This window comes from Gymnogyps californianus, chromosome 1 (genome assembly GCF_018139145.2).
Source record: "Gymnogyps californianus isolate 813 chromosome 1, ASM1813914v2, whole genome shotgun sequence".
NCBI lineage: Eukaryota > Metazoa > Chordata > Aves > Accipitriformes > Cathartidae > Gymnogyps > Gymnogyps californianus.
Window position 1 is genome coordinate 995,652 of NC_059471.1, and position 9,203 is coordinate 1,004,854.

Below are 9,203 nucleotides of genomic sequence, written 5' to 3' on the forward strand. Positions count from 1 at the left end.
GCCACCCAGGCACGGTGTGGCTTCCCCCGGGATGGAGGCTCCCAGCTGCCTGGGTCGCCGGTGACTCCTCGGCTAAGGGCTGGCGGGTCCTTAAAGAAATGCTGTTGAGGGCACGGATGCGAAGCAGAGGCAACGTACTGAAATGTAGAGGGAAGACAAAAAAGGCAGGGAGAGGTCAGCCCTTTGGGAACCCTTCAGTGATCCCCGGCAGAGGAGACAAAGCACGACGAGCACGGCGTGAGACTGCAGGAGGAAAATTGGAGCAACGCAGGAAGGGTCACAGCCAGCCCGGGCGGGAGGAGAGCTTCTGCGGGTGTGTTTGTGGCAGGAGAAACACCAAATAATCTGTTTTGAGGTGGATGAGGAGATAAAATTGTTGGGTGCAGTATCTGAGGATTCAAGGCACTGTGTGGGATAATGATGCTTTTGCTTTTGCTCTGTTTGCTTCCCACTGTCCGTGATTACTCTCCTCCATTTCGGGGGCAGCTGACGGTGCTGAGTTGCTGTTTTCAGAGAGCTGCCACGGTTGTCTTCGTGCCCTTTCCTGAGTAGTAACACCTAATTTCCAACTCGTTAGTGCACGTTGTTGGTTTGTCTTTCTCCACGTGCATTACCCTGCGTTCATCAATGCCAACACACAACTGCTCCGTCACCCAGCGATTCAGGATCGCGGCATTTCTCTGCGGCTCTTCCCAAATCATGTTTACTACCCTTCATATTTGCGTCGTGGGAAACTTTGCCACTTACTCCTTTTCTCTCTCTGGCAGAAGCATGACAAACTACACGGGACTCAAACCAGTCCCTGGCTGTCTCCCCTTTAATTTCCACCCTTGCGAATATCATCTCTATTAACCAGGTATTTCTTTACAGGAGATGTTTTCTTTTAACCCACGGTAGCTTTGTTCCTTTTTTGGATTTTTTGGGAGGGTAAGAGACAGAAAGTAATGACTATTCAAGCATAAAGGAGGAGGAGCCATGTACAGAGACTGCTGGAGGGGATGGAGTAATGTTGACAGGCTTCTGCAGGTCTTTGAAATAGAAATGCTAGCGAAGTTGTAAAACGAAACAGCTTAAATTAAGCAAAACAGAGATGTCAGGGGAAGAATCAAAAGAAATGGCTGATGTGAGAAGCGGTAGCAGCAGTGACTCTTCCCGGGATGAGAACAGACTGGTGAGGGTAGCCAAGAGGTATGAAATAAGTTAGATCTCATCCGCCAGAGAAAGGGCGATAAATGGGGTACAAGAATAATGCGGCTTTGTGCATGGGATGAGGTAAGAAAGCGTCTTTGCCCCAAGGCACTGAGCTCACGCCGAGGTTTCCAGGTGGGGCCAGAAACCCCCAGCTTCCCTACAAGATAAAACCTGGCGCAAGGGGCTGCTCACCTCCGAGTGATTCTTAACATCTTAAAGGCAGAAAATAGTCAGCGAAGCAGAAAAATCCCCTGGGGATGTGCTGCTCCTGCCTTGCTGCAGCCCAGCAGCGGAGCTGCCGCTGCCAGCAAGAGGCAGGAGGGTCCCGTTCCCACGTTCCTGATGTTGCTAGAAAAGCAGTGACGTTTGCTGCTGCTTTGCTCCATCCCTCCTGCTGCCTGGGCTTGCAGGCGACGAGGCTGGCTGAGCCCTGGCCAGCCCACCCCAGTGCACCGCAGGGGCTGGCAAAGGCTGGCAGGAGGGAAGGAGGCACGAGAGGCGGTGGGGGACTGGTGAGGATGGGAAAACTGGGTGCCCAGTCTCAGTTGCTCGAATCCCTCTTGGGTATGAACATCCGTAGATTCCCGTTCAAACCAGAAGCAGATTGATGCATGCGATGTGGACCGTTCCTGGCTGTCCTCTGCACTGCAGGAGGAGCCGGAGCAGCAGTTTCCAGTTGGTTCGAATGACCCACAGCCAGAAAATCGAATGGTTTGCATGGCAAGGGCTTCAGCGCTTTCCCGAGATGTCGTTTTAAATTCACCTTCATCCCCCCTTCCTTAGCAATGAAGTTGATAAACGTTAGCGAGTATAATTTACATCTAAGTTGGGCAGCTACTTCTAAAAGCATAAATGATACTATGAATAAGAAACATGCTTCATCACAGACAGTGTCCTTGCATTTCCACCTCTCCAGCCTATGACTGAAGGGAATATTGCATTTTAATTCATAAAGCAGATTACAAAGCCAAACCAGCACGAGCGCATCTATCAAGCAGAGGACTGACACCACCGACACGTTTAAATACACCCAAGCGCAAAGTACCACAGAGACTTACCAGAGCCAGATTTGACCAGAAAACCCTACTTCCATGTATCTGTGCACACACACGTTGGGAAGACGAGAAGCTTCCTGGAGGTAAACAGATAAAATGACTGTTACGGACAACAAATCCAAGGGCTGAGAAGCACACAAAGTGGCACAAAGATAGTACAAGCCCATATCCTGCTCACAAAGCTCGGACCCCCCAAGGAATGAGGATTCACATAGTTTGGCAGAGCAGTAATTCCCTGGCACGGACGCTGGCGTGCAGCGGGATTGCAGCCACACCGAGTATCTCCCCCAGCAGCTACAGAATTAGGGAGTCACAGGCTGGTTGAGGTGGGAAGGGATCTCTGGAGGCCGTCGGGTCCGATCCCCTGCTCAGGCAGGGCCACCTAGAGCCACATGCCTGGGACCATGTCAAGATGACTCTTGAGTATCTCCAAGGATGGAGACTCCACCACCTCCGTGGGTAACCAGTGCCGGGGCTCAGTCACCCTCCCAGGGAAAAGTGTTTCCTGATGTTCAGAGGGACGCTCCTGTGTTCCAGTGTGTGCCCGTGGCCTCTGCTCCTGGCACTGGGCACCACTGGGAGGAGCCCGGCTCCATCCTCTCAGCACCCTCCCTGCAGGTATGGATGCACATCGATAAGATCCATCTGAGCTTTCTTTTCTCCAGGCTGAGCAGTCCCAGCCCTCTCAGCCTTTCCTCATAGCAGAGATGCTCCAGTCCCTTCAGCATCTTCATGGCCCTTCTCTGGGCTCTCCCCAGTATGTCCATGTCTCTCTTGTACTGGGGAGCTCAGCACTGGACACGGCACTCCAGCTGTGGCCTCACCAGAGCTGAGCAGAGGGGAAGGATCACCTCCTTTGACCTGCTGGCAACACTTTTGTCTAATGCAGCCCAGGACACCTTTCATGTTCTTTGCTGCAAGGGCAGAAGGACGCTACTACTTTTTCTTGTCTTGAAGACTCGTAGAAAGATGTGTGGGGCCAAACAGGATCCTTGCGATGACCTCCCCAAGCCCCATCCTTTCTAATAGCAAGAGCTGGAGGATTTGGTTCATGGTGAGACACTGCACATCTGCCTCTCCTTCGCCCTTCCCTTGGGGTGTGCAGGGCTCAGCTCACCGCCAGCGCAAGGAGCAAGCCTCGCATGGGAAGAGCATCTTCCAGGGCATGGTGCCTCCCCTGCTCCCACCAGCCTGGTGCAGAGGGACCAAGGAGAAGGCTCTCAGCAGCAGGAGCGGGGAGGAGGATCCCTCTTGATCCCACCTTGCCTGGTCGGGTGAAAGAGGAGCCGTCTCATCTCAGACACGGCAACATCCCTGCTCTGAAAGGGCAGGTCACCAACCTAGGATATGGGAAAGGAGACATCTGAAAGCAGAGGCGTGCCGGGAAGACCAAAGGTTTCATGACCACTGGCAGGCTGTGAAAGACACTCGGCTCCTGGCGGGGTTTGCAGCCGTGCAGATTTCCGAGGAAGAAATGGTGAAGAAAGCCATTAAGCAGGGAAGCTGCAGTAAAGCCTGACTTGGGAGCGGCTTCCCAGCTGTTCCCCGGGCTCCCTGGGGTTCGAGCCAGAAGGCTTTTCTTCTTCTGCGTACAAAAAAAGCCTTCCCTCCCCCCCCCGACTATTTTCAGACTCTCACAGCATGGTAAATACACAGCAAATGTCATGTAGCTCTCCGGGAGTGAAGGGATGCAGTCAAAAGCAGAAAAATCTATGCAAAAAGCAGAGGGGAAAAAACAGATATCCGTGTCACCAAGTGCTGCACTCTTGGTGCAAACGATGACAAATGGTGTTAAACCACCAAGAAAAGGATGAGTTCATTCTCCGGATTCTGAGACTTCTGCCATGACGTGTCCCAATGGAGAAGCTGCGTGACTGGGGGTCTGTCTGTATCTGCGTATCGCTCTACTGCGGATGTTATGACATTTCCAACCCAGATTTCCCTGGCCCTTAAATCTATAAACAGCCCTGGAAGCCTCACGGCTTTGTATTTCCCTGCTGCGATGCTGCAGCAAGATCCCTTGTGAGCTGACCAGAACTGATCTGCTTTAAGGAGAGAAGAAGTGCCCAGCCCAGTCACCCCGGTGACTGCAAACATTTCCAGGTGCAGACCATCCCGCATGGAGAAACACAAGAGGCAAGATGACTCACCCCTGAATATGTCTCTTTTTTTTCCTTGTTGGCTATGGAGGAGCTCAGCTGGAGAGCTTGGCCCTGATGGATGAGAAGGGGGGGACGCCAGCTGGGGGGGGACGGGGTGTTGCTTGCGGCACTCAGGGGTTTCTTTGGAGGCTTTTGAGTGACTCCAGTGAGCATTGTGCTTCTGTGGGGGGAAGGAGGTGCGTGAGGGTACCCTTGGGTGCCTCCTCCGTGGAGCACTGTGGTGGGTGAGGCAAGCTTTCACTTCACGCCACGTAAAAGCAAACAAAACGAAACAAAAAACAATGAAAGCCAATGTATTTTGAAGTTCTTGTGTTCGATGGTGAGCACAGAGGAGCCATGGAAAAAGAATATCTGCTTTTACAAGAACTTTATGTAGAAGAGTTCTGATTGCAAAATAGATTACATAAACTCTTACATCATTTTAAGCTATTATTATAATGGCACTTGAAACAATCTGGCCTTTGCTTCGCATCCATGTGTACGTAATTTGCACAACATATAAGCTCATGACCCACTTGGGAAGGGCATCTCAGGCATGAAGAAGCAGCAGCAAGTCAAGGGGGAGAGGGCTCTCACGACGGAGCGGGAGACCGTCAGACGAATGTGGGCACTGATAAGCTCCTTGGGGTGCATATATTTTTATATGGATGCAAAACCAGACATCTTTTGATTTGATTTTCTGATTTTCTTTCATTTTGAAATGAGGAAAAAAAAAATCAAATCATGGTTCTCCTGCAAGATTTCTGTTGAAAAAGGAGAGTGGTCTGAGCTGCTGGGATGCGGAGGGGCTGGAGAAGGGGGGCTGACATCCCCGAAGGCGAGGTGGAGAGCACTGGAGTAATTTAAGGACAATAATGAGTATTAGGTGAGAACATTTGCTGCTTGGATGGAGCGTAAAGTATTACGCAGTGTTGTTCTGGCTGACATACAAATTGGGTGTGGGAAGGATTTGGGGGTTCATATTCATAAACAGACTGCATCTCATGGCTCAGAAATACCCAGCTACATCTGGAAAACTGGTGCTCAGGGTCTGCAGGTTCTTCTGCTCGATGTAATTCGTATTTATTTTTTGTTTCATATAAAACTGAGATGAAGGTTTGGAGCAGAAAACGCATTATGTGAGTACAATGTCTTGTAAAAGGCAGCTGCATGACCCTCTGGATATTAGTATAATGCTATTGCTGCAGATAACAAATAATATTAGCTGGAAATGGTTTCTAGCTGTTAGGCAAAATTATTATATTGTCAAATGTGATGAATGAGGGAAGTGGAAAAGGCTTTAGCATCCTATCTCAGTAGTTATGTTCTGTAATGTTATTCTGAAGGCTGGTTGCAAGCCTCTCTACCCTGCCTGCTCTAACCTTGCCCTTGAATGCAGACGTTAAGAGCCGGCCGAGGTCTTCGCTTCCCTCTTGAGCAGCCAGCAGCATCAGGCTTTACCCAGGTAAAAAAGTCCAGTTCCTCAAACTAAATGAACAGCTCACATTGCACAAGGGGAAAACTCTGTTTGACAACTCTGTAAAATCCTTTGGGTGGGTTTCCTTCTTTTATATAGTCATGCTGGCAATGAGGGCTCTTCTCTTCCCTGCAGGCTCCGCTCCTTCTGGGGAGGTCCTAGAAAGGTCCCCTCCTCCTCAAGGCTAAGTCCCAGCAATACTGCAACATGCAAGGGGGGACAGAAGTCCAAGTAACGGCTTTATATTAATAATTTCCAGGGATAAAGGCACTTGTGCTGGAGTGATGCCTCCTGGGTGCAGCTCCTGCAGACGGCTCCCGTGAAGGACACAGAGGGGCCACCTGCGGCTCGGGGGAGGTTTATTCCCTTATAATGAAACAAACTTCTAAGAAGTGGCAGGCGGTGTTCATTTTTTGTTCATTTTTGGGGCTTTTTCACCCTGGTTTTGGGTGTTGGGAGGGGAGGAGCAGTGCTGCTGGTGGGTCTCGGCATCTCAGCCCTGTGGCTGCAGTGGCTGATTTGCCACTGCGGTTCGTGGTTGTGAGCCATCACCCGAGACCGCCGTGGGATTTTTATGGCAGCTGGTAGCATCCTACCTGCTGGCGCTGGGGGAAACCCAAATGCTTCCTTTCTCCGTGGCTTAATTTTAATTTTCCTGATGACTAGCCGAGGGGAGAGCGCAGCGCTCCCCGTTTCCTCATAGACCATGCTCCCTCTTCCTCCAGGTTGCAATGAATTTTTAATCCCTTTCCAGCATCCCGCCCCAGGGCTTTGGGAGGTGTTTCCAAGCTGTGGATGAAAAAGGAGTGGAAGCCCTGATGGGTTGGGGGATGCCCTGATGGGTTGGGGGATGCCCCTCTGGGCTAAGCACCTCCACGGTGCTCTGCATAGCTCCCTGCTCAATGCACTGGCTGCTTTCTGTCCTCAGGGCACTTGGAAAAATCCATGCAATCAAAATAGTTGCTAAAATTCATGTATTTAGGGCTTTTTTCCTCGGGAACACTTGTCGCTGCAAAATGACTTGTTGAGAAGAGTAAAACAGTCCTATATATATCAGGAGGGGAATGCTGGAGCGTTAGGTAGTGGTAGTCTCTGTTTGACGATGGTGCAGCCAATACAGGATTATTATATTGAGTTTTTATGATTGTCCTTCAAGGAGAATGTTAAAACATGAAGAGGGTTGGGAGAAAAATAATGAGAATGGTTAAAAGTTTGGGAAATGTGTATTACAGTGAAAGCCTCTGGGCTCTCATTTCATAAGGAAGAGTTTGATCATCTCATATGTGAATTTACATGGCAACAGGGATCTGGTGTCAGACAGAAAATGAAACAAGATCTTACGTCAGGAAATGAGTAACATCAAAGCGGAAATAAGACTGATGTTTTTGACAGTGAGAGTAATAAAGAAAGAACATTTTACTAGTTGTTATGAATGGGTCTTCGCTGCTAAACACTTTGTTAGGAGGGGATTTCAACTGAAAACTCCACTCTAGTCGAAGTAGAAGTGATGGAGCTTCGTGCTGCAAAGGAGACGTCAGCTCTCCCAGACCCGAACGCCACAGTCTGCAAAAGTTGGGACCAAAGGAAAATTAATGATCCATGGCGCCCACTCTCTAACACAGTCTAATCCTGGAAGTCCCCAAAGCTCATTAGAGACCTCCTGGTCCCACGAAAGCTCTTCAGGCACCTGAACTTGGTGTGCTTGTTAGTGCGTCTGCAAGATCCCTGGTGGAAACCTCTTTCTTAACATGTGTGCAGGTCTCGTCTGTTGTGAAGAGGGGATCAGTGCTGAGTTTTCATGTGCTAACGAACACACGGGCATCTTTTGTTCCCTGTCTGGATCCCATGGTGCCTCCTCATTTGGAGCAAGAGCCTATGCCTGAGCGTGGTGGCCACTTTTAGGCAACCAAGACGATGCCGTGCCAGTGCCTTCAGTGACTCTTGCAAGCTCACAGCTCCTGCTCACACGCTCATGACAGAGAAGATGCTCTGCACGTTAGGGACTCAATGTAGTGGGAAACACTAAATGTTTAAAAAACATTTTAAAAACAACATCTTCCACCAAAATCAACCGCTGTGTTTACATGAACTCTTTCTTAACTCTCTGTCAATGAATTCCCAATCTATGTGTACGTTTTTGGTGGTGGACAGTGCAGGAGAGTGGCCATGTCATGTCCTTGCCCGCCTGGCAGAGTCTTCTCCTCTCCAGCCCCCTTGGCTGGAGATCCTCTGCTCAGAGGCAGCCAAGAGCATTGAAGGTTGGTCACAGGAGGGTATAGACATTAGTACACTGGAAACGGAGACCCTTCTAGTCTTACATGGGCTATCAAAGCAATGGGTCGAATCTGGGTTGAATCAGCACCTTGAGTTAAAAATGTTAATGGAAGAATGAGTGAGGAGATAGCCCAAGCCTTCCCCCAAATCTCTGTCGCAGACCCCAACACCTTGAATGAGCTTTGAAAGGTTCTGTTAAACAGGTGCCGTAGGAAAGACATATATTTCAGTACGTTAATCTCAGAAAAAATCCGGCATGTCTCAAAAGGTCAGAGGTGCTCATTTGCACCCAGCTACCTGCCTGCTCTGGAGAAAACAAATGAATTAAGGAAGCTCCAGATAAGCAATCACACTTTCTGATGCTTGGTAGCATCTCTGCCTTAAATTTGAGGTTTGTGGTGTTTTATTGTCTGTTGCTTCGCATTGGCTTTCCTAGTGCAGGAACCTGTGGATCAGGCTGTTGGATATAAGAGGTGGTTGATAGCACCGTATTGCACACAGGCACCGTTTTGTCCAGCTGTACAAGCTGCATTTTTAATTTATCTTTAACTTCTCCCACAGTTCTGCAGTCCTGTAAAGTGATTTTGTAGTTTCCTCACCCAGGAGTAACAGTCCAGGGTCACCTCTGTCATTTGTAGGGGAAATAACTGCTGCCGCCCCTGAAAGTCTTAAATGGAGGAATTAAAATAATGCATCCTCCACAGTGCAGTGTGGAGGGGAAAGTGTAAAGAAACGTGGTACTGCTCTAGTTCAGCTTTATTTAGTGCATTTTCAGCTTTATTTAGTGCATTCACAGCTTTATTTAGTGCATCTGTGATTTAGTCACTGAAGGATAGAAACCAAGCTAGCAAATTATAAATATTACAGCAAGCGTACTAAAAACTTCACAGAAACAGGCTGAAACACATGAACATAGGGTATACCACAGTTCAGGGGAACCAAACAGAACTCCAAAGGCAATGATGTCTTAATTAACCAGAGGACTGAAATAATAAATAGCATGAGGCTTCCGCCCTGCTGTAAATTTTACCCAAATAAATTGAATTTTTTAGAAAGGGGAAAGAT